This window comes from Ambystoma mexicanum, chromosome 14 (genome assembly GCF_040938575.1).
Source record: "Ambystoma mexicanum isolate Mex_15411 chromosome 14, UKY_AmexF1_1, whole genome shotgun sequence".
Classification (NCBI taxonomy): Eukaryota; Metazoa; Chordata; class Amphibia; order Caudata; family Ambystomatidae; genus Ambystoma; species Ambystoma mexicanum.
This window is the reverse complement of record NC_090940.1, coordinates 527,033,713-527,056,440: the sequence shown is the minus strand read 5'-3', so window position 1 is coordinate 527,056,440 and position 22,728 is coordinate 527,033,713.

The window sequence follows — 22,728 nt, the reverse complement described above, 5'->3', positions numbered from 1 at the left end:
CCACTCAGCCTTGCATCAATGTGCCCAATAACCACTTTCTTCCCCTATGTGTATGCATGGGAAAAGACAAATACCAGATCTAAAAACAGTGCTTGCGTGATGGGGAGAGCGTCCATCCACTGGATTGCCTCCAAGTTTATTTGCCAGGTATTGTACCTCCACCCCATCCACTGTTGTTAAAACAGGAATGACTCCAAGTCAGGTAAAGAAACCTCTGACATTGAATTCAGACCTACATAAAAAGACACAAAATACAGAATGTCTCCACTTGCTTAGTTCTTGATCTTATTTACTATGGCGAGTGGAGAATTTTAAAAAAATTGCTCATGTATAGAAAGTGGGTTTGGTATCTATCATTAGTAGCAATTACTGTCTACCGGTTTCAGCGACTCTTGTTTGTTGGGGTCGCTTTCTTCAGGACAGTCTTTTTCTAAATGTTTACACCACGGGAGTAAGAGATCTCAGTTCTATCCCCCCATGTGTGATTTCTGGTTGGGGAAGTGGGTAATTAATACTTTACCACCTCCTCGGTGCGGCAGGGCTGCAACAGACAGGTGACCTGCAAGGTAGATGTTGTTGTTTAACTGGTTGTCTCCTTAGGTATCAGACTTCCTGCCACCATGGTTCCAGTCTAATGTCGAATTCCGTACTAAACTGCGTCCGCTGCTCCGTGACTCTTCTCCCCTCACCGCGTCCACCGGACCAGGACCTACCATTCTGCATCAGAATATCTTAGAGCTGGGAGAACAGACCCTGAAAGGAACCATCCTGTTTTCGACTCCACCTGATTGGGCCTTACAGCAACTGGAGAACACCAATCAGTCAAAGCTCCCTATTCTACCACACCGAACCGGCCATTCTGTGTTTCTCACACCTGGAAAAAGGGGGAAGTCGCTGGAGCTGGTTGTCGCGCCCCTCCACTACTTCGAATTTGCTTGCACTTTAAACAAACTCAACACTATAAGGGTTTCCCTAATTATGCTGACACCAGAATAAATATACCCCTCTAGGGAAATAAGGCCAACAGTCTACCTTGTAATGACAACAAGTTTAATCTTACAAAAATAAGGATGGTAGCAAAAAACCCTGCTGCCTGAACGGTCTTCTCCCGTCCCTCATCCGTTCCTTTCTCCTGCCAAACTGATACCAGGCAGGAGCTTTTATAGCCTAGTCTTGCTGTAGTTGCGTCACTGGATACTAGCCATGGCTCCATCGCAATCCATCCTTCTTACATACAAGGGATGCTCCAGAGCCTTCCTTTCTTAATTGTCAGCGTTTTATGTCAGAACATACTGCTCTACATTTTGCAACCTTCCATAGAAACACACTGCAGCTCTGCAGACTTTTACAAACCTTGAGGCCTAACCCCCGGTAAAACAAAACATTTTTATACACTATTTTCATTCATTCTGTCCATACGTCACTCATTATACTCATGTTTTACTTTGTCCTGTAATCTCCTTTACATCTTATTTATGCATCAAGCATGTAAATCCCATTTTAGCCTGATGGGCTCTTGACAGACAGCAGACAGCTAGTGAGTCACTTCATGTGTTGCTAACACCGTGGAAGCCTGTAGTCTATTTTTAGCACAGGCTGCATTATTTCCGGGAGAGAGTTTGCATCTACTGTGCTAAGATTTTACAAATGTATAGGATCTGACATTACAAATCTATCCAACTAATAATTACTTGTGTTTTATATTTAAACAATAACTGCCTTTTTTCAGTGCCTTCCCATGTCTGTGTATGTGACTATATTTGCATGAGAGAGCCTTCCCAGTGCCCCTCCTCCCCCTAGTGCATTATACTGCCTAGAAGGGGTCTTGCCTAACTCGAAAATGCTTGGAGTGCAGGAAGACCCTGGTTCCTTCCCAACATTCCCCCTTTCATTACTTCTACACAAACTCATACCCACCCGACTTCTCTACAATCCCAAAAATATTAGTTTGAGTTTCGCTGTTTATTGTATGCAAGATGTTTTAGATCCCCCAATTGATACCATCATCTTTGCACTATCAGGAACTATATTGGCACAAGATCTGAGACCCAATTGGCACGTGCAGAAGACCAAGAAGAATATGATAACGGGTACCAGTATTTTTACTGCTGCACCAGCCATGACGGGACGCAATCAAAGGCAAGCGATAGCCAATCAGTGTTCTGAACTCCACCTTCTTTCTTCATTTGAACACCTACATTGTGCATCGCCTGGATGACGTGGGCTAGTGACCCATTTTCAGCATCCTCTGGGGGTACACAAGTGCAGCAGCTACTTCCCAACTTTTTCCACATTCCTTCTATGGCTGTAAGCAAATGCAGCATGTTGCGGTTTTGCATCGTCATGAGTCTCAATGCACGGAGCTCTACTTTGATGGTGTTGAACCCATTCTCTGTGTCATTGGCCAGCTGGACTAGCTCCCATTGGATGATCTGAACCCACTTGGCTTTAGCAGCTGCTTGCACCCCAGAAGGCAAAAAAGATTAAAAGAAAGTCTCTGCTGAGCTATAAGTCGATACTCGTCAGTTATTACTCTGAGCATTGCATACAATTCTTTAAAGATATAGTGCCTCGTTACACGGTAGGCGGTAAGGGTTTACCGGTACCGGTAAAATACCGGTACCGGTAAATCCTTACCGCCTTACTACGAGGTCCCTTTGCGGGTTGGGGAATTTAACGCCTGCTTTTTGCAGGCGTTAAAAACCAACCCGCAAAGGGACCAGTGGAGCTAATTACGGTACCGCAATTGCAGTACCATAATTAGCGCCTTCCCCATTCCCATAGAGCCCTATGGGGCAAAAATGGGAATGGGGAAGGGCAATGGTGGAAGGGGGAATTACTGCCCCGCCAACCTTGGAATAGGGCGGTAATTCCCCTTTCCACCAAGGCAGTGCCAGTATTTTACCGGCATGAACCATGGCGCTAATAGCGCCATGGTTTACCGCCTACCGTGTAATGAGGCCCATAGTTTCATCTCTTCTTTCCCCTCAGCTGTTGAAATCATTCTTTTTCTGGCAGTATATGAAATTCTTGTGTGATCTGCAAGTTTCTTTCTGCTTCTTTAGATGTTGGAGTGGCTGTTGGCACTTCAGGCATTTATTTTCCCTTCAGATGTTCTTCTGGGATTACTAGTAGTACTGAGTGCAGGGTGGCCAGTGAACACTAGCCCCTCCAGGATGGTCGGAGATGCAAGTAGGCTTGTCAGCCACAAACCCAGTAGTAATCCATCACTGCTGCCCTTCCTTTCGTCATATCAGGGATCACAATAGTGTGGTTGCACTGTGTGTTTGCGCCAACAGGAACTGTTCCTTTATTGCTAAAACCAAGTTCATAGTCCATGTCTCTATGTATTCGCATTGGCTTCTCCACTGTTGCAATCCATGTCAGCCTTGTGATGCATTGGGACCATGTTTGTGCAGACATTGGGCCTCATTACGAGTAGGGCGGTAAGGGATTCCGGGCACCGATAAGGAGACCGGTGCCGGTAATCCCCTAGCACCCTATTCCGAGGTCCCTTGGCAGGGACCGTAAGGAACGTGTGGTCAGACCACACGTCCCTTATGGGTCCCACTATGGGACCAGGGTGTTAATAACGGGCTTGCACATCATGAGCCCGTTATTAGCGCCCTCCCCATTCCCACTGAGCCCTACAGGGACTCAAATGGGAATGGGAAATGACATGTTCAATGAGGACTTACCGGTCCCGCCAGGGTCGGACTAGACCGGTAAGTTCCCACTGAACTACACCGGTGCCGGACCCGTTACTGGTGGCAGTCATGGCGCAAATAGCGCCATGACTACCACCAATCTCGGAATGAGGCCCATAGTCTCTACTTGGGCTATTGTTTTTTTTTTTTGTTGCTGTACTCGATCAGTTCATCTGCCGGGCACGTCACTGTGGTGCCCTGCAATTTGTCACTGACATGCGAGTAACCACACAAGGAAAAATATGGTGCTTGTAGACAGATGCTGTATTTCATACTGCCGTTGGATAGCACTGGGTCTAGTTTAATGCTCCTCAGCTGCACACTGTGTGTCTGGAATGTATCCTTTATCCTAGATAGTGCAAGATGTACCAGGCATTGTGCCTCTGTAATTGGGACTGGATGTGGAACTAAAACCATAGGAGTCGCCGATGCGTGCGGGATAAGTGCGCACACGTAACAGCTTTCATTTATTATGTTCCTTCCTGCAGTACGCATATCAGAGTACCAGCTGTTAGATGATTCTGAATACTCAGTATCAGAAATGGCGTCAAAGCCTGAACCCCTTACATAAATCATAGGTCATTCGTAATTCCTGTTTTATAATTCTAAGAAAACTGGTAGGGGTGGCCGGCAAAAAGTGAGACATTAGGCCTCATTACAAGGTTGCAGGTCTGGAAAAACGATGCTGGTACAGTTACACCGGCATTGTTTACCGGACCGGAGTATTACGAGCAGCGATGCCGGTGTCCCCGGCTTCGGCAGGGACCTGCTATGACCGGGCTCCTCCTCGCCGTAATGAGCGCGGACGCGCGGCAGCCTTGCCTGCGACACCTGCCTGCCGCTGCAAAGTGCATATCATGAGTCGCACGGACATGCAATTACCGGCATGTAGATGCCCGTAATTATGGATTCCCTGATGCCGTCAACACTGGCATCTGGGAGCAGACGTTAATACCAATCTGCTATGCAGAAACCTGCGACAGGTGCACACAATCAACACAGCTGGAGCCAATGAAGTCAAGCGCAGCACAAAAGGAGCTCTCCCACACACCACACCCCTCACAAATCCACAATGCTACCATTGGCAGTTGCAATACTGGGGCTAGAGGACATGCCTGCACTGCTACTCCTTGAGCAGGCAGTGAACCAGAGAATGCAGCAGAGATGCAGGAGGAGAATGAGGGGGAGACTGGGCCAGCACATACAAATTGCAAAGGTAGTTGTACCCCGCAGGCAGCCATCAATCCCTCGCCTAACGGCCAGTCCATTTGACCTAACCCCTGCACAGATCCACACCCTGTACCGCCTAGACAGGTACACCATCACCACAAAAGTGGACCTCATCAACATCCGGACAGCCAACCCCCCCCCTTGCTGAAGGTAGTGTCTGTGCTACACTTCCTTGCCATAGGCACCTACCAGCACACAGTGGGGCTGCTGCATGGAATCTCACAACCCTGTTTCTCCTGTGTGCTGAACCAGGTGGTAGATGCACTCCTGAAACACGTCAGGGACCACATTAAACTACCACGGAGGAGGTGCATACAACCAAAATAGCATGCCAAACGTCATTGGTGCCATCGACTGCACCCATGTACAGCTGTTAGTCCGGCATGCCGTGGAGGAGGTCTACCGCAACAGGAAGCTCTATCATTCCCTGAATGACCAGATGGTGTGCGATGCATGCAAAATCCTAACGCATTGCTGTGCAAGGTTCCCTGGCTCCACACATGATTCCATGGTGCTGCGCAACTTCAAGTATCCCCGCTATATGGCTCGACCCGCTGCACAATTTACCTTGCTGCTGGGTAAGTCTAACCACAGGGCCATGAGGAGTGTTGACTGGGGAGGGACCACAGCGTCATGGGTGCCTAAAAATGTGACCCCAATGAATTCAACAGAATGTGGCACACAGCCAATGTATGCAGATGTGGCATGCCTACACAGCTGTGCGTACATGGAAGCAACATACACAGTGCCCACACCAGCACCTGCATCAGGAACATCATTAAACATGAACCACAGGTACCACAATGCACCAGCCTGCATCACAATGCATGGAACACATGAGCGTAGCAGAGTAAATCAGGGGACATGCAGCCATGCCCGAGCTAAATCCAACTGCCACATAAAGGAAATCCATGTCACTGCACCCACCCCACAGGTACACCGCAGACGGTTGTATACCAATCAACCTTTTCAAAATTGACCTCAGGAGAAATTATCTCGGGAGAATGTACCTAATTTAGAAGGTCAATTAGGACATATATGGAGGGGGAAAGCTCCTGCAACCAGCAACCCACCACCCAATCCCCTTATATTATTTATAATTCAAAACCAACCCACTACATATATAAAATAAATAAAATAATATAAATGTCAATTGTGCAGAAGGTCAATTAGGGCCACCATAATTAGGTCAAGTGTGCAAAAGGTCAATTGCAAAAGGTCAATTTGGGTAATACCCCGCAGACCAGTATACCTGTCCAGGCACCTTAAGGGACACTTCCAAATGCAATGGGTCAAGCCTTGAAACTATTGCACTCATCAATCAGTTACCACCACTAACATTCGATTGAGTGGTGCAGGACTCATCCACAGTACCTCAGTTCCACCATGCCATTACCCACCCAGCCATATCACAGATACGTATCCCTTCACCGGCGGACCATACTACCAATGTGAATGTGCCCGAGTCATATGGGGGAAGGCATAGATGGACATGTACATGGTGACATCAAGTAGTCGGATGCATGATAAGTAAACCACTGTTTATCATGAAGCACATCATGCAAATGTATCATTATGCACTGTACATGCATAGTCCATTTTCATTTGCAACACATCCATCAGATGTGAGGACATCATGGACCTTTTGAGTCAATTTGTGTGAGTGCTGCTTCTGATGCAAAGGTCCCTGAGACATGAACAGCACCCACCTCCCCCCCCGACCATGGATCATCCCTAAGTACACTTACCTCGGTCTTAGTATAAGGAACATGTCAAGTGCAGTCATGAATAATCTGCTGCATATGATCATGAAAACTGTACTGGCAGTGCTCACAAGAAATGACAACATCAATCAAAAGTAGACTTTCTATTGCTCCCATGCAGATGATGCTGGGTATCCCCTGAAGCCGTGGCTCATGACCCCCATCAGGCAACCAGTGAACAGGCACGAAGAGGACTACAACCGTGCACATGCACACACTCGTGTCACGATTGAGCAGACTTTTGGGCTGTTGAAGGCCCAGTTTCACTGCCTTAGCAGGTCGGGTGGGGCACTCATAAACAGGCCAGAGAAGGTGGGCAAGATAGTGTGTTGGTATGTGCCATGCTGCACAACATGTGCATCCTGCGCAACGTACCCCTGCCCCTTGACATAGACCTGATGCCACCTGAAGATGAGGATGGGGAAGATGGTGCAAATCTCCCGTGGCACAATGTGAATGAAGGATGTGCGGTACACCAAGATTTGAATGCACAATACTTTTAATGGACTGGGGAACACATGGCACTAGGAATGGGGCACACTGGGCACTGGCCACTGTACAGGAATACATTGACACACACTCAAGAAGCAATGTCCAGTCATGTGTTTTTGTTAATCACACCGGCTGTACTGATCTTATGTGAACTATGTACATTTACCATTCCTTAACATGCACATCTATCCAATGAATTCACCCCACTACCCCTACCCCCCACTACCCCCACCCCCACTACCACCACCCCCAACACCCCCACCCCCACCCCAACTGCCCCCACTGCAACTTCAATACTGCTCCCTCACGGAATGCACCTGTCAGTCCCACTACTCACGCCCCCTTTTTATAGAAGGGTGTTGAGGGTCTGTGCGACGCAAACATCGCAGAGAGCAACGCACCAGGCTTGTCTGTGTGGAGCTGGCCGATGTCGTGCTCGATGATGGAGAGGGTTGTGGATTAGTGTTCGCATTTCATTGCTCCACCATAGCGGCTGCCAACTGCGTGACGGCATGCGCCGTCCCATGCGGTACACGGCCCGGCTCACCATCCTTGAATTACCCTGCAGGGCTTCCTGCACAGCCCTCCGTGTAGCTTTGCCATCCGCAACATACTGCCGCACCATGTCCTGCATGGCCTGCTGCCGCCCCTCAATGCGCTACAGCCGCTCCTCCAGATCCTGTATGTTTTGTGCAGTAGGTGGTTGCATGGGAGGTGGGTGTGTGGGCTTCCGATGCTGAACACAGCTTCCTCCATGTTTCTGTCAGGGCCACTGTCCTCCATTGTGCTGTGGGCACCTGAGCCATGTCCCGGTGAGTAGAGTGGGGTTGCCTGCATGGGTGGGGTCATTTCATGGTCCTCATGCATGCGGTTTCCCATGGGGTCTTCCACCCCCTCCTCACTGTGTTGGGCAGATTGGGCCGCCTCACCCTGCTCACTTGCCGCGGCTGATTGTGGGTCCTCCACGTCACTGCCCACTGGGAATCCTAGCTCTTCCTCCTGCAGTGGTGCCTGTGCCCCAGATGTGCTTGTTTTATGTGGGGCCTTTGTGCCAGGACTGGCTTTTGTCTGGGAGGTCTTGCTGGCAGCAGTGGGTAATTGCTGGGGGGCCTTGCTAGCAGCAGTGGGTAATTGCTGGGGGTCCTTGCTGGCAGCAGTGGGTCTTGGAAGGGGGGCCTTGCTGGGGGTAGGTTGTTCCTGCTCGGCCTACTGGGCAGCCTGTGTGTCCTCTTGGCTGGGGGCCTGTGGCGTGGAAGCTGTGGGATGCTTCAGTCCTGCCCTTGAGGTCGAAGGCCCCTGGCTGGAGGCATTGTCGCCACCACGGCTCTGATGTGCAGCAGCTTTCTTGGGTGTTGTGGCCTGTTCAGTCTCGCTGTCTCTTCCTGTGCCTGTGGGAGACAGTGAGGCAGGGCATTAGTCATGGGTCACCATTCATCCTTCATACATCGTTCCTACTACATTCCAAGTCATGCACATTCTCATGGACATGTTTGAGGGCCAGGCATGGTGCACACAGGATTGGGGGCGGGAGGTTCAGTGTCGGAGCATCCTTCTGGTACAGCCATGTTGTGCATGGTGTCTGTTGGGTGGCCCACAGGTGTCTAGTGGTTTGCATGTTGAGGCCATGCACAGGGCCTGTGTGCCATGTGGTATTCAATTGTGGGATTTATGTGCTCAAGTTCTGTACATAGATGCATTGATGTGTACACTGCGTGTATGGACATGGTGGATGTGTCATGTGTGCAATTGGTGGTGGTGATGTGTGCATCATGCCATGAGATGGCACAGTGGTGAGGCCTGCATCTGTACAGTGATGTGTATGTGTGTGTGCACATGCAGATGGTGTTTGTGTTGGGAATTGGGGACTCATGAGGGTTGTGTCAGTGGGGTCTGTTGTGTGTGTTCGTGGCAGGGACATGGTGGTTATGTCGGAGGTGGCTTTAGGTGGAAGGTGAAGGGGCATGAGTTTGCTCTCATCTGCTTGCCTTTTGGACTTTGCCATTGAAGTTGAGGTTGAAGGTGTGTGTTGTGACTTGGTATTACGCTAAGGGTCACTCACTGTCATCGTTCGATGATGGGACTCCCGTCTCGGCGTGAGCGATGCCCTCAATTCCCTCCATGTCCATTGGCATGCTGCACGTCTCTTCCGATGTGGCAAGTTTAATTGGGGATGATGGTGCACCTCATGTGGCCAGCGCCTTGCTGCGATTGGCAGAGAGGAGGTTGTGGACCCGCAGCCACAGGTCATCCCACTGCTTGCGGCAATCATGGACTGTCCGTGTCATGTCCTAACCGCAGATACCTTTTGGGCAACCTCCTCCCACACAGCTTTCTTGCGCAGTTGGGCTGCGCGGCGCAGATCTGCACAAAAAATAACATATGCATGTTCCACCAAGGTGTCAGCCAGCATATTCAGCTCTGTGTCGCTGAACCTTGGCTTTCTGCGACAGACTGTCCCTTGTCTCTCTGCCATCTTCCTCGGCTTGCTTCCTGTCTGGTCTTTTCTCTGGACCAGGTGCAGTAGGCTGAGGATTGCAATGGATTGTGTTTTTAAAGATGGCCGAAGGTGCATTTCCTGTTCCAGGGCTATGACGCTGCTTTCGGTGCTGGTATTACCGGCATCAGCGTACCCGTACTATCGGCATCCTCGGTGCCAGTGGCATCGTGGATGCCAGTATTAAGGGTTTTGGGACCATTACCGGCATGCCGGTGCACCCGTTACCGGCATGCCGGATTGTGCATGATCGCTGACTCAGAATCTACCATGGATTCCGGCAGCAATGCTACACAGACACGGTAGAACGGCATGCCGGTAATTTGATTTATTTAGCGGCAAACTCGTAATGAGGCCCATTGTTTGATTCTTTTTCATCATAGGCATATTCACACTAACATTATCCTTTATATGTAACTGTCCATTCCCCCGGCCACCCCATATAATAGACAAACCTTCATACACTCCAACACCGACGACTAGTGTCATACAAAACAATATAATACCTACAACTCATAATACATAATTCCAAGAACAAATTAAATCAATTTTAACCTTATCCCGACATAACAGAGAGGTTTGAACACGTCGGTCAGGCATCCTTGCTTATTCGTGGAGAGGAGAAAAAAGGCATCCAAGAGAGAGAGAGAGAGAACGAGAGACAGAGAGAGAGACAGAGAACGAGAGAGAGAGAGAGAGAGACAGAACGAGAGAGAGAACGAGAGACAGAGAACGAGAGAGAGAGACAGAGAGAGACAGAGACTATTTTCCCATCAGGGCTGACTGGGTTCTGGACCTTCAAAAATTAAATGAAAAAAGAAAAGAAGGAAAAAAGAAATATCAGGCATGTGCCATTATCTGATCTCAATACTTCACACACGCCCCATTGAGGTGGAAACACCTCTCTGCACAGGAAGCACACTTTGCATCTGGGTGTGCACATGGTCCTGCCTCCACCCACCTTGAAAAGGGGCAAACCACCACAATAAGGTACCTATATCCATTGCGCCTTTACCCCATATCTGCATAATCTATATGCAGTTCACGGAACAGCCCCATAGGGCGAGGTAATGTACCTCTTAATGTCCGTAATGCCATTCCGGTGCTGAAACTTTGACATGTCAGACAGTGTATTACTTTTTCCGAAATGCTCTCCTGGAGGTTTGGTACAAACCAGTCCTCCTAAATATCTGCCACAATATGTTGTTTGGAGCTGTGGGAGGGGAAAAAGAGTTGCTCAAATGCCACAGAGAGGAATTATTGGGGCATCACCACCTTCCCAGAACTCTCCTGTTTCCACAATAGATCAGTGAGAGACTGTTTACATCCCCTCCACAACCATAGCTCCTTTTCCTCCTCAGGCGCTTTCCCTTGTAACTCTACAATCTGTGATATGGGCAATGCTGTGTATGGAACTGTGGTCTCGCTTTCTACAGGGGTGGTTACTATACACTCTGTTAACATTGCATCTGGGAGATAGGTTGCCAACTTGGCCGCCTGGTCTCAAGACGCATTGCCCTTAGAGATTTCATCCGTGGCATTAGTATGGGCAGCGCATTTGACGACTTCCAAAGCGGAGGACCATGATAAGGCTTCAATCAGTTCATCCAACAGCTTTGCATGCTGCACTGGAGATCCATCTGCCCTCAAAAACCCTCTCCTCTTGCACCGAGACAGACCTGCATGCACTGTTGTCGTGACATATGCTGAGTCTAAGTAGATGGTTACACACTGCCCTTGAGAGGCTCTCAATGCCGGCGACAAGTTACACTGCCTGAGGTGAATAATGCATACGTAATCTTTTCATGACCAGAACTTCATGCTGCCCCTTTACCTGGCACCACTGCCACCTTTGTGTGCGTCCGTCCCTTCTCCTGGTCAATTGTTCATGACCCATCAACAAATAATATCTCTCCTTCTGTCAATGCTCTGTCTCTAACTTTAGATTTACCCTCCTCTTCGCCCTCGTAAGTAGCATAGTCATGCATTTTTAGGTCATCATCAGTGGATGCCGCTGTCAAAAATGTGGCGGGATTCACTGTGCTACAACTGACTATATGAATATGAGGTTTGGATATTATAATATGATATGCAGAGGATCTCTGAGTCGTCAACAATGATTTAGATATTTCCAAAATGGCGCATAGTGAATGTTCCACAAACAAGGTAACAGAGCACCCCATAACAACCGTGGAACTTTTCTCTATCGCAAATGCAGCTGCTGCAAGTGCTTGTTCGCATACAAACTGCTTGTAGCCCATCGTGCTCTTTTGGGTCGATACTGCTGGGTTGGGTCATGAGCCGTCCATCAGATTGGGAAAATAAATAAATCTCCTTTGTATAGTCTTCAAATTGTCTAGTCATTTCTTCAGTCCATGCAATTTACCATTTTCTGTCTTCTGTCCTTCTCTGAGACTTTGTAACAGTGGCCTTGTCTAGGCTGCATAGTCTAGGATCCATGCTCTACAATAATTAAATAAACCCGAAAACTGCTACATTTCCTTTACAGTACTGGGCCTAGCGGGCCAAGCAGTGGCGCATACTGCTGCCACCTTATCTGGTAATATTCTTTTCCCATTTGCAGAAATAAGTTGCCCAAAGTATGATACCTCATGTTGGCAGTATTGTAGCTTTGTTTTATCTGCCTTGTACCCTTTGTGAGCCAGCAATTGCAATAATGCTATAGAATCCCTCCTGTGCTGATGTTCATTTTCACTAAATACCAGCAGATCAGCCACATACTGGATGATTGTGCTAGGCACCTGAATATCTCCCAAGTTGGCATGTAGTACTCTATTAAAAATACTTGGACTTTCACAGTACCCTTAAGGCAATCTTGTGTGCTCAAAGCGCCGTTGACCATGCGTAAACGCAGTGAGATACCATTACTGAGGGTGGAGTGGTATTGAGTAAAAACACATTCTTCAGATCCACCACTGTGAAGTGCGTCGCTGTCTTGGGGATGCCACATAGGATTGTCACCGGATTTTGGACTACCGGAAACTCCTTCTGCACCATGTCATTAAGAGGACGTAGATCCTGGATCATCCTGAAACACTTGTGTACGAGCGCGATATAAATAAAATATAATTTAATTTCATCCTCCAACTACACCCTGTTGCTTTCTTGACTGGGTATATAGGCATATTACACAGGAACGTGGATGGCACAATGATCCCTTGCTCTAAAAGAGTCTGAATAGTGACTTTTATCCCTTCCTTTGCTTCCCTTGACAACAGGTACTGCTGCACCCTCGGGAGTACTGCTCCTGACTTCAACGTAATCTGTACTGGGGTCACATCTCTCAGTAACCCAACATCATGTGGATTAACAGTCAATAATTATGGTGGCACATATTGCATGTCCTCCTCAAAAAATAAAGGTTGGGTCACTATCCTCAATTAACTCCTCATCAGTCATTTCCTTCAATTGTGCTGTCGGGTCTATACATAGTACCGTGCGCCACTCACACCTGACCTGGTCTGTTCCAATCCGGACTACTTTTGTCTGACACTACTAGTCCTTGCAAATCTAATGACAATATTGTCCCTGTCACCATCTCGGGTGGCACTATGGTCGTAAAATAAAATCTGTGGGCACTCGCCAACATTTTCTCGCAATTTGAGGCACTGCTTTTGCTAGTACCTTAAAAACTTAGACAAATACGTCCGGGACCACAGGAATTCCACGGACTACTGACCCCCTTGCCATTGCATTGATTATTACCAAATCTCGAGCTACACACATCCCTAGAGTGGAAAAGACTACCCGTTGATCTGTGAATGATATAGTTACATTTAGTTTACTGAGTAGATCCCTCCTACTTTTATATCCAGCTCCTCTGTGTACAGAACTGTGTATAAAAATAGCCCCAGAGAATCCCCGAGTGTCAAGAGTTTTATCTGACAATGGAAAGATCCCCTCCATAATGCATGATTTAGTTGCACCTGAATCTACCATAAATATAATATGCTTATATCCTATTTCTGCCTCCACCAAGGGCTCCTCTTCAGGGTGTGCGATTGGCAATTGGATTTGACACACGAGTGCTCTCTATGGGATGTCCTAATCAGAATATGCATTTGTCCCACGAAATGGAAAAGGGCCGCCCCACCATTGTAACCCTTGGAATCGGGCACCTGTTCCCCCTGCCTTCCTGCTAAACTGTGTTCCCTCACCCTGCTGCGGTTGTTGCCCATGTTGTCCTTGCCAGTCAGCCCCATAAGGGAACTCATTTTGACCCCCCTCGCCTAAATTGATGGTGTCCCATTCCTTGAAGCCCTTGGAATCCCTGCCCTGGAGGTGATGGCCAATAATTAAATCCCATCAGAGGCCTGTTCCTGCATTCCCTTGCGAAATGCCCCCATCTCCTGCAATACCAGCACTGTGATGTTCCCAATCCTCCTCCCTGGGGCCACATCCCCCAAAGCCTCCTGCTCTTGCTCCTCGAAATCCTCCTCTTCCCCTCTGTGCTCCTTTATACTGCCACTCTCGGTCGAGAGACTGTGCCCCAACCCCATTGTCCCGGTCCTTTGCCCCATAGTGTCACAATTGTGCATTCACAATTTGTTGAGTGTCTCCTGTCCTTTCCCCTGAGCCAGTGCCGTCACTGGTGCTTGGATGAGAACCTTATTTAGTTTCTTTTCCTCCTGTTTTGCCTTGTCCATTTGCCGCTTCTGGGCTGTCTCCCTGTCCCGCTCCTTGATTCTCTTACAATGGTGGACTATTATACTTTGTAGTTCCGCCCACCATTTCTCTTCAACTCCCAGAATTGTATCTAGTGCCTTCTGGACCTCTTTTGGTAATCCCCTCTTTATGAAAAAATAGAAAAAATGTACTGAGTGGTCCCATTGCCCTCCTGTCTCAACTCTCCACATTTCCTGTAATTTAAGAATAAACCTAACTGGGTCCTCATCATCACTATTGTGCACTGCATTAAAGAATGTAAGTCAGGGGTATCTGGGTACATCTGGGTAGGGCATCCCATACCCTTGCCCTTACTTCATTAAAGGCTGCTCTATCATGTTCATTATCTGCAAGACTTCTCACAGGGTACCCAGCCCTTGCACATATATCCCCAGCCTGGTCCCCAACTATGGCAACCAGTAAACTCTTAAGGTCTCCTAGTGCTAAAGCTACCCCTGCTGTTTGTTTTTCAAATTCATAGATCCATTTACTGGCACCAGCTTATTTTTGTCCATTTGTGGCCATCGCACATACTGCGTTATCCCTATTCCTTTATGTATAAGAGGTATCTGCATGTCTATTTTGTTTTCTACCACTTTTTTAGTATTCTTCTGATCTTGTACTACCACCATTAAATCTCATCTATTTCTTGGTCTAGCCCTTCCTCGCTGCCTCCGGTGGCTGGATGGGTTTCTCACCGCCTCCTCTCCTTGATCTCTTTATTGCTCTGCCTCTTCGTTATTTTTAGCACCTTGATCTTCCCCTTCATTTTCTCTCGCTGGTTCTACCTCTTGTCCCAGGACCGTCCATACCCTCTCCCAATCATCTTTTTCGACACAAACATTTCTTATTGCCCCAGGGTTGAATCTAACCAAAAAAATCTACTGACTTCCAATCCCCTATTTTCTGCACTGGTACCCTCATTTCTGGTGATACTTCTTCAGGTTCCTGTAACCTGACTAACCTTTCCTGCAATGCTCTTAACTCAGTGTTTATATCTGCTTGTGGCCCCCCCTGGGTACACGGATGTCAGCGCTTGTGGATGGGTTATATGGAGGTACAAAAGCTCTTGGTCCCCCTCCCAGTTGCTAATCCTGATAATCCTGGTGTTGACACTCTCTCTACCACTGGAGGCTTATAGACTGGATTTGTATACCCTACTGCAGGATTAGGCGTTACTGGCTATATCCCCTAGATCTCTTTTCTTTTTGTAATTGTTTCCCCTTATATTTTGCTGCTAAAAAAAGGAAATGTTTTCTAGTATGTTTCTGTTATGGGAGCCCCGCTCTGGCCAGGAGCAGGACATCCTGCCTACCTTTGTTTCCAATACCCATTGCCCTATGCATGTGTTTTATTGGGGTTTCTTTGCCCATAATGTTGAGCGCATCCCTAATGCTTCACTTAGACCTTACTGCTACGCTGCGCAGCTATTGATTGTTACACAAAAACACAGGTCACCCAACTTTTTCCCCCACACACTTTTATTCTTTTCCACTTTGATTTCACACACACACCGAGACTTTTTACCACAAAAGACAGCAAGAGAAAATATACAAAAATAATTGACTAAAATCCAGACCCATTCCTTATACCAAGCCACTACTTTTCCTTATGTCCTTGTAGTACCACCTTATCAGTTCTTTTAATATGCTGAGGATCCCAATGCTTTTATCGTCATAAAAGAGTACTGCATGGTACTACCTTCTCAACCTATTATGGCTGAGGATCCCTTACTTCTCAAACTTTATACGCTGAGGCTCTCTTTCCTCTCAGTTTTTGTACGCTGAGGCTCCCCTTTTTCCATTATAAAAAGTAGAAAAAGAGAAATACACAACAATTTCAATACATAACCCACTTCCTATCCAATCCACTCCTTAACACATCAACTGAAATCCTATTCAATCTATACCGTAACACATCAGAAGGTCCTATTCAATCTATTGACCTCGTACTTCATCCAACATACTGTCATACATACATGTCCCCTTGTTTTCTTTTACAAGAGTATACTCACATGTGCGCATTCACTCGAGTTTTCCTCGGTTTCAAAGTCCTGTTACTGGCCTGCGTTTTTCTCTGGACCACACCCTGCTTCTGTGAGCGGAGAGGATTTCTTTTAAAATGGCTCCTACTAAAACCGTTTCAGGAAACATTTTGGGGGCCCGGTCTCTAGATGGCGTGACCCCTTCCTGGTGATTGGCCTCAGCCTTTGCAAGCTATAGGGGCAAAACTGAGATCAGGTCACGACGTCACCACTGTAATAGTGGCCCTGATTATAAGGGTGTCCTTAATTATGCTCACACCAGAATAAATACACCTCTCTAGGGAAATAAGGCCAAGAGTCTATCTTGCAAGGATTACAAGTTTAATCTTACAAAAATAAGGATGGTCGCAAAGGGCTCGGCTGCCTGAACGGTCTTCTCCTGTCCCTCATCCATTCCTTTCTCCCGCCAAACTGGTACTAGGCAGGAGCTTTTATAGTCCAGTCTTGTTGTAGTTGTGTCACTGGATACGGGCCATGGCTCCATCCCAATCCATCCTTCTTCCATACAAGGGATGCTCCAAAGCCTACCATTCTTCATTGTCAGCGTTTTCTGTCAGAATATACTGCTCTACATTTTGCTACCTTACATAGAAACACGTTGCAGCTCTGCAGCCCTTTACAAACCTTGAGACCTAGTGCCAGGAAAAACAAAACATTTGTTATACACAATTTTCATTCATTCTATCCATACTTCACTCATTCTAATCATGTTTTTACTTTGTCCTGCAATCTCCTTTAAACCTTATTTTCAGGATTCTGCATTTTGTGCATCGAGCATGTAAATCCCATTTTAGCCTGCATGGGCTATTGACAGACAGCTGGTGAGTCACTTTGTGTGCTGTGAACATTGCAGAAGCCTGTAGTCTATTTTTAGCACAGGCTGTATTCTTTCCGGGAGAGAGTTTGCATCTACCGTGCAAAGATTTTACAAATGCATAGGGGCTGACATTACAAATCTATCCAACTCGTTACTTGTGTTTTATATTTAAACAATAACTGCCTTTTTGCAGTGCCTGCCCATATCTGATGTATGTATGTATGTGATTATACCTGCATGAGAACCTTCCCAGTGCCCCTCCTCTCCCCTAAACTAAAACACTGGGGGGTGCGGGAGGACCCTGGTTCCTTCCTAACAGTCTTCAGGCTGAGGTGATGAAGGAGCCATTCAAGGCAGAAGGAATATCTGTCCTCTACCCTCTCCCAGGACACATTGGGAGTGATCTCTGCTGTGGACCAGGATCTACCACTCTGCATCACAATATCTTAGAGCTGGGAGAGTAGACCCTGAATGGAACCATCCTGTTTTCGACTCCACCAACTGGAGAACACCAATAAGCCAAAGCTCCCTATTCTACCACACCGAACCAACCACTATGTGTTCCTCGGACCTGGAACAAGAGGGACGTCGCTGGTGCTGGTTGTCACACCCCCCCACCACTTCGAATTTGCTTGCACTTTAAACAAACTCAACACTAGCCAAAGCGTGTTCTAGCCAAAGCTAGAGGTTGCCTGTTTTTATAAGCATCACTACTGTTCATCATGAGGACTTATCGATAGTCTCATTATTATTTTTTAGGATTGACATGAATGTACATATCTAGATGGCACTTGAGTCCCTAAACAGAGAACAGACAAAGGCATAATCAGGTGATTATTTATGAGGAATTATTCAGTTATGACAGTTACGAACTACTATACATTAAGATTATTAATAACAAGGTATGGTTGTTTTTGCAATGTTAGGGTGTACAGGGTGTGCAGGGGACGGGAGTGTTCCAAAAAATTTGTGGACACCTGCTGTTCTCACATTGTTAGATACAACCCAGTGTCAGGGTTGATATTCTCCCCCGCACCCCACTAATTATCTTAACATTTCTACTGCATTTCTTAAAAAAGGTGTGCTCTAGGCCAAACCGTTTGTAGCATTCCTTTTATTTTGGACAGCGCTACTGTGTTGTTTGGGTCACTAATGGTTCACCTTCACACCCCTCTTAAGAGCATAGCCTTCCCTTGGCCCATGTTACCACAAAATGTGAAGGAGTATATTTCTTAACTGTCCCTGTTTTACATTTATGATTGCGTTGGGTTTTGGTTGGTAGAAGTGAGAGGGTGTAGCGGCCATTTACCCCTACTCATCCATATACTCTTACGTAACAGAATCTAATTCACCACATTTAAACATGAGAGAAAACACATTGGCACTCTGGGAGGTGCCCGGAACCAATGCAAATGCTTGGAGCGCTGGCTATATTCACTAAGGTAAGCCTGTGTCTCGAGCACTTTCATTAGTGTCAGAAGCTTCCCTTCCTTGCTTCCCGCCCCCCCCTTCCCATTAGCACTAGTGTAGGTTACTGCACAGGTTCTAATGGTTTTCTTTTCTTTTGAAATATGAAAGGAAACCATACCTTTTCCTCACCGCCCTACGCCACCGTTGCCTTTAGGCAGGCAGTCCTCTCTTCAATGTTGATGACTTCAGTCATCAACATTGAAAACGGACTTCCTGGTTTGAAGGCAGCGCAGCATCTGCCGCGAGGAAAAGGTATGTTTTTCATTCATTATTTAAAAAGAAAAGAAAACCTTCAGGACCGGTGCAGTGATGTACACAGGTGCTATTGGCAATATGCCCCTCAGCGCCTGGGCCCACCCTGTGGATAACGGCCCGCCGCCCTTGTTAAGGGACCCTTGTGTTGCTCTGTCCCTTAACTTGGGTGGCGGGACATTACCCACAGGGTGCCCTCGCCACCTCGGGGCATATCACCTCATTAACATAGCAAATTTACTTTGTTCGCTTTTTAAAGTATAACGGATTGGTGTCCAACCTTAGGTTTCTAGCGGGAAGCTTCCACACGAGTGATACATCTACTCGAAAACCCCTATGACTCAGTTTGTCCTGCTCTCTGTCGGAATGGATAAAGCAGTTGATGGTGAAGGGTACTGTTGAAGACAACCTTTTTTCCAAATAACGAAAGTTTTTGCAGATTTTACAAGTGTGTACTAAACTGCCCAGTTTAAGGTCATTCTGGAAAGCCCCGAAAATCTGACACTCACGAAGCACAGTTTGCACTTTAGAAATGCGTTGAAGACCCTGCATTACCATAAAAGCCTGTACAGCATAACCTCAACCTGACTCTTTGATGAGCTTCAGCTAAGTTTATCAATCCCGTGAGTTTGGTGGTGTGGTACATTTCTGGCAGTGATTCCATTAACACCATTTTCTTGGCGGTAATGGAATTACTGCCAGTTTTTACAAGAACCGAATTCCAAATTGGCAATAAAGTCGAGGATCTAGCTTCAACCAAGTGTTGGAAGTAAACTCTCCACTACAAGGCCAATATTTGCCCATAGTAATTCCTCCAAATATCATTTTACTGAGTTAGGCTACCTCTGGGATTATATGTTGTTGTGTTTTGGAGTATAATTTGAGACTGGGTGTTATCATTTGTTTGTCTTTACATGCTCCAGGCTCACATTTCTTGGAGCATATTGCAGTGTGGGTGAATAAACATAGAACATCCCCATTGGAACGCTCTCATGTTGAGCCCCAGGATAGGTTTAGGACTAGTCCTTGGGTAGTCAGGTGCTTTTAACAGAATTGTATTGGTTCCGGTTTGTCTGATAACTACTTTATGACTGCGTACATTTATTGGGGTTACATCCATTTTAGTGACAGCTTAGTGGAGGTAGATTACTTCTTCTCCTTTTCTTTCCGATAGTTGTTGCACCATCGTTGCCCAGGGGCATTCCGATTTAGGGTCAGCACTAGTTTTGTGTTAGATCATTAATCCAAGTGTTGATGTGTTGATCCCCCTATACACCTTGATTGGATATGAGTGATTCCATAACACCCTTTTCTTGGCAGAAATGGAATTAATGCCCGTTTTTCCGACCACCGAATTCCAAATTGGCAATAAAGCGCAGGATCTAACTGCAGCCAAGTGTTGGAAGTAAACTCTCCACTTCAACGCCAATATTTTCCCATAGTAATTCCTCCAAATCCCCATGATGTCCTACGGACTCTATGAATGGGGACGAGCAAAGCCATACTGGCACTCAGACTAAGGTGGCAAATTCGCATTCTGGAGTGTTGCTAACAATAAACGGGTTTGGCACTAATGGCAACAGAATTACCACCAAACCAGTAATGAGGCTAGACTTGCCATAGCTAGATTATCACTGGTTGAGTCTAAGCCTAGAATTGACCTTAATCACTGGGCTCTACGGAATATCGCCATTTAGGACAGATGGGAGCAGGTGCAAGTGGATCTTGGTCACCTGGCCTAAGCCCTCCCCCTCCTGGTGCCTTCCTGGTTGCCGCTCTTTTCCCCTACTTTTCCTTTGCAGATGGGGAGCAGGTGCAAGTGGATCTTGGTCAGCCTAAGTCCCCTGGGCCCTCACCTTCTTAGCCCTGCCTCTTCTTTCCTGCTCTTAACTCTTAGAACAAGGGCATCTCTAGCCCGGGCGTCCGAAGTGAAGGGCAGACAAAGAAAAAAAATCAAATTCTTTAATGTGATATAGTATGAAAATGAATTCAAACTTTACACATATATTAATACACATAAAAATCATACATATATATAAAATCGTACATATAGAATCATCAAACCAAAAATCACTACAAATAACATCTAATACAAAATGCAAGTCGAATAAGATAAGAGAAGATGAGAGTCTAAATTAGAAGAAAGGTAGACATGGTCACTAAAGACCTTCCGATTATTAATTACATAATTTTAAACGGCTTTGCCTAGTTTGCAAGCACCCTCAGGTCACTACGTAAAAATCAACGTTAAGGTTTACTCAAGTTTCCACTTCATGTTCTATCTGTTGCCAGACATTATACAGGGCTATGAATAAATGCATATTCGATGTATTGGTACAGTACTGCGAAAACCTAAATTTGGGTATAGTAAGCGGATCATGCACAAATTCACCCAAAGAATGGACAATAGTCTTCTTGAGTGCTCTACATTGCGTTAGTACATGTCTAGCGGTCTCTAGGCACACAGTAGATTTACACAGTCGGCAAGTTCGCTCTGCTGTAGGTATATTTTCCCTTGCTCCTATTTTAGATAGAGTAGGCAGTTGTTCCAATCTCTTCTAGTTGGGCAAAGGAAAAGGTAGTCCTGTGGTTTCATGAACTTATATACTCTATAGTTAACGAAATGGTAAGATTTGAGGGAGTCCAGATGGGCAAAATTCTCTAGCCAATCCCAAAGGTCCACCTTTTTCCCCAGTGCATTTAGCATTTCTTTAGTCACACTTGTCCCTCTATGCGTCCAGCCAATTTCATTGAGGAATTTTCCCATATCTTTATACAAGGATGAGGTGGTAAGTTTTTTGCTTAGCTCCTGATGTAGGGCCGTTAGTAGGGGATTAGGGGAACCACTTGTCATTTTGAGGTAGAACCCAGTTCTTTTTTTCAGCACCATAGCCTTGAGTGACGGCAGGCCTAGCTCCAGTCTTATGAAGGCCATTGGCACCCCCGGGGGAAGCCCCAACATACGCCGCCAGAACTTTCCCTCTAGCACTTGGAGCCACGCCAAATTTACCGTCAACAATGATTCCAGGCCATAGATGACCATGGGTGCAAAAACTTGCATATACAGGTGGCGTGTTCCCCACAAAGTGAAGCCCCCTTGTTTGTTGGTGAAGGATGCGATAAGTGCGATCACTTGGAGGGCCCTGATGTTACGGCCCTGTTTGCAGAGCGCATAGTCTCCTAGGGGCTCTATTTCCACTCCTAGGTAGCGGTAAGATGGGACGTACAGAATTGTCCGTTTATGTACTATCAGATTCACACGAGTTACTCTTTTCTTAGTGAATCTTAACACGTTGGTCTTCTGCAAATTGATGGTCAGGCCATTGATCTTAGCATACTCCCAGAGGACATGTGCAGAACGCCTGAGACCACCGATGGTGTTATCAAGGATTACCAGGTCATCTGCATACGCCAAGACCGCACACCTCACCTCGCCTAGCTTTGGTGGACAATTATTAACCTCCACAAGTGTCGCCGGGATGTCGTGTACATACAGATTATAGATGAGAGGGGCTGTGACACAACCCTGCTTCACCCCTCTATTTTGGATCACATTTTGGGTCGACTGCTCCTCCTGATTGAGTCGGAGGCTCACCGAGGTGTCTCGGTGGAGTAGTCTGAGATAATATAGCAGACCTGTGGGACAACCCAGTACTTCCAGTTTGTTCCAAAGCCTGGCTCTTGGGATTGAATCAAAAGCGGCCTTAAAGTCGATAAACAATGCGTACAATGGGGGCTGGTCCTTACTAAGTGCTCTCGTACGCAGTATGTCC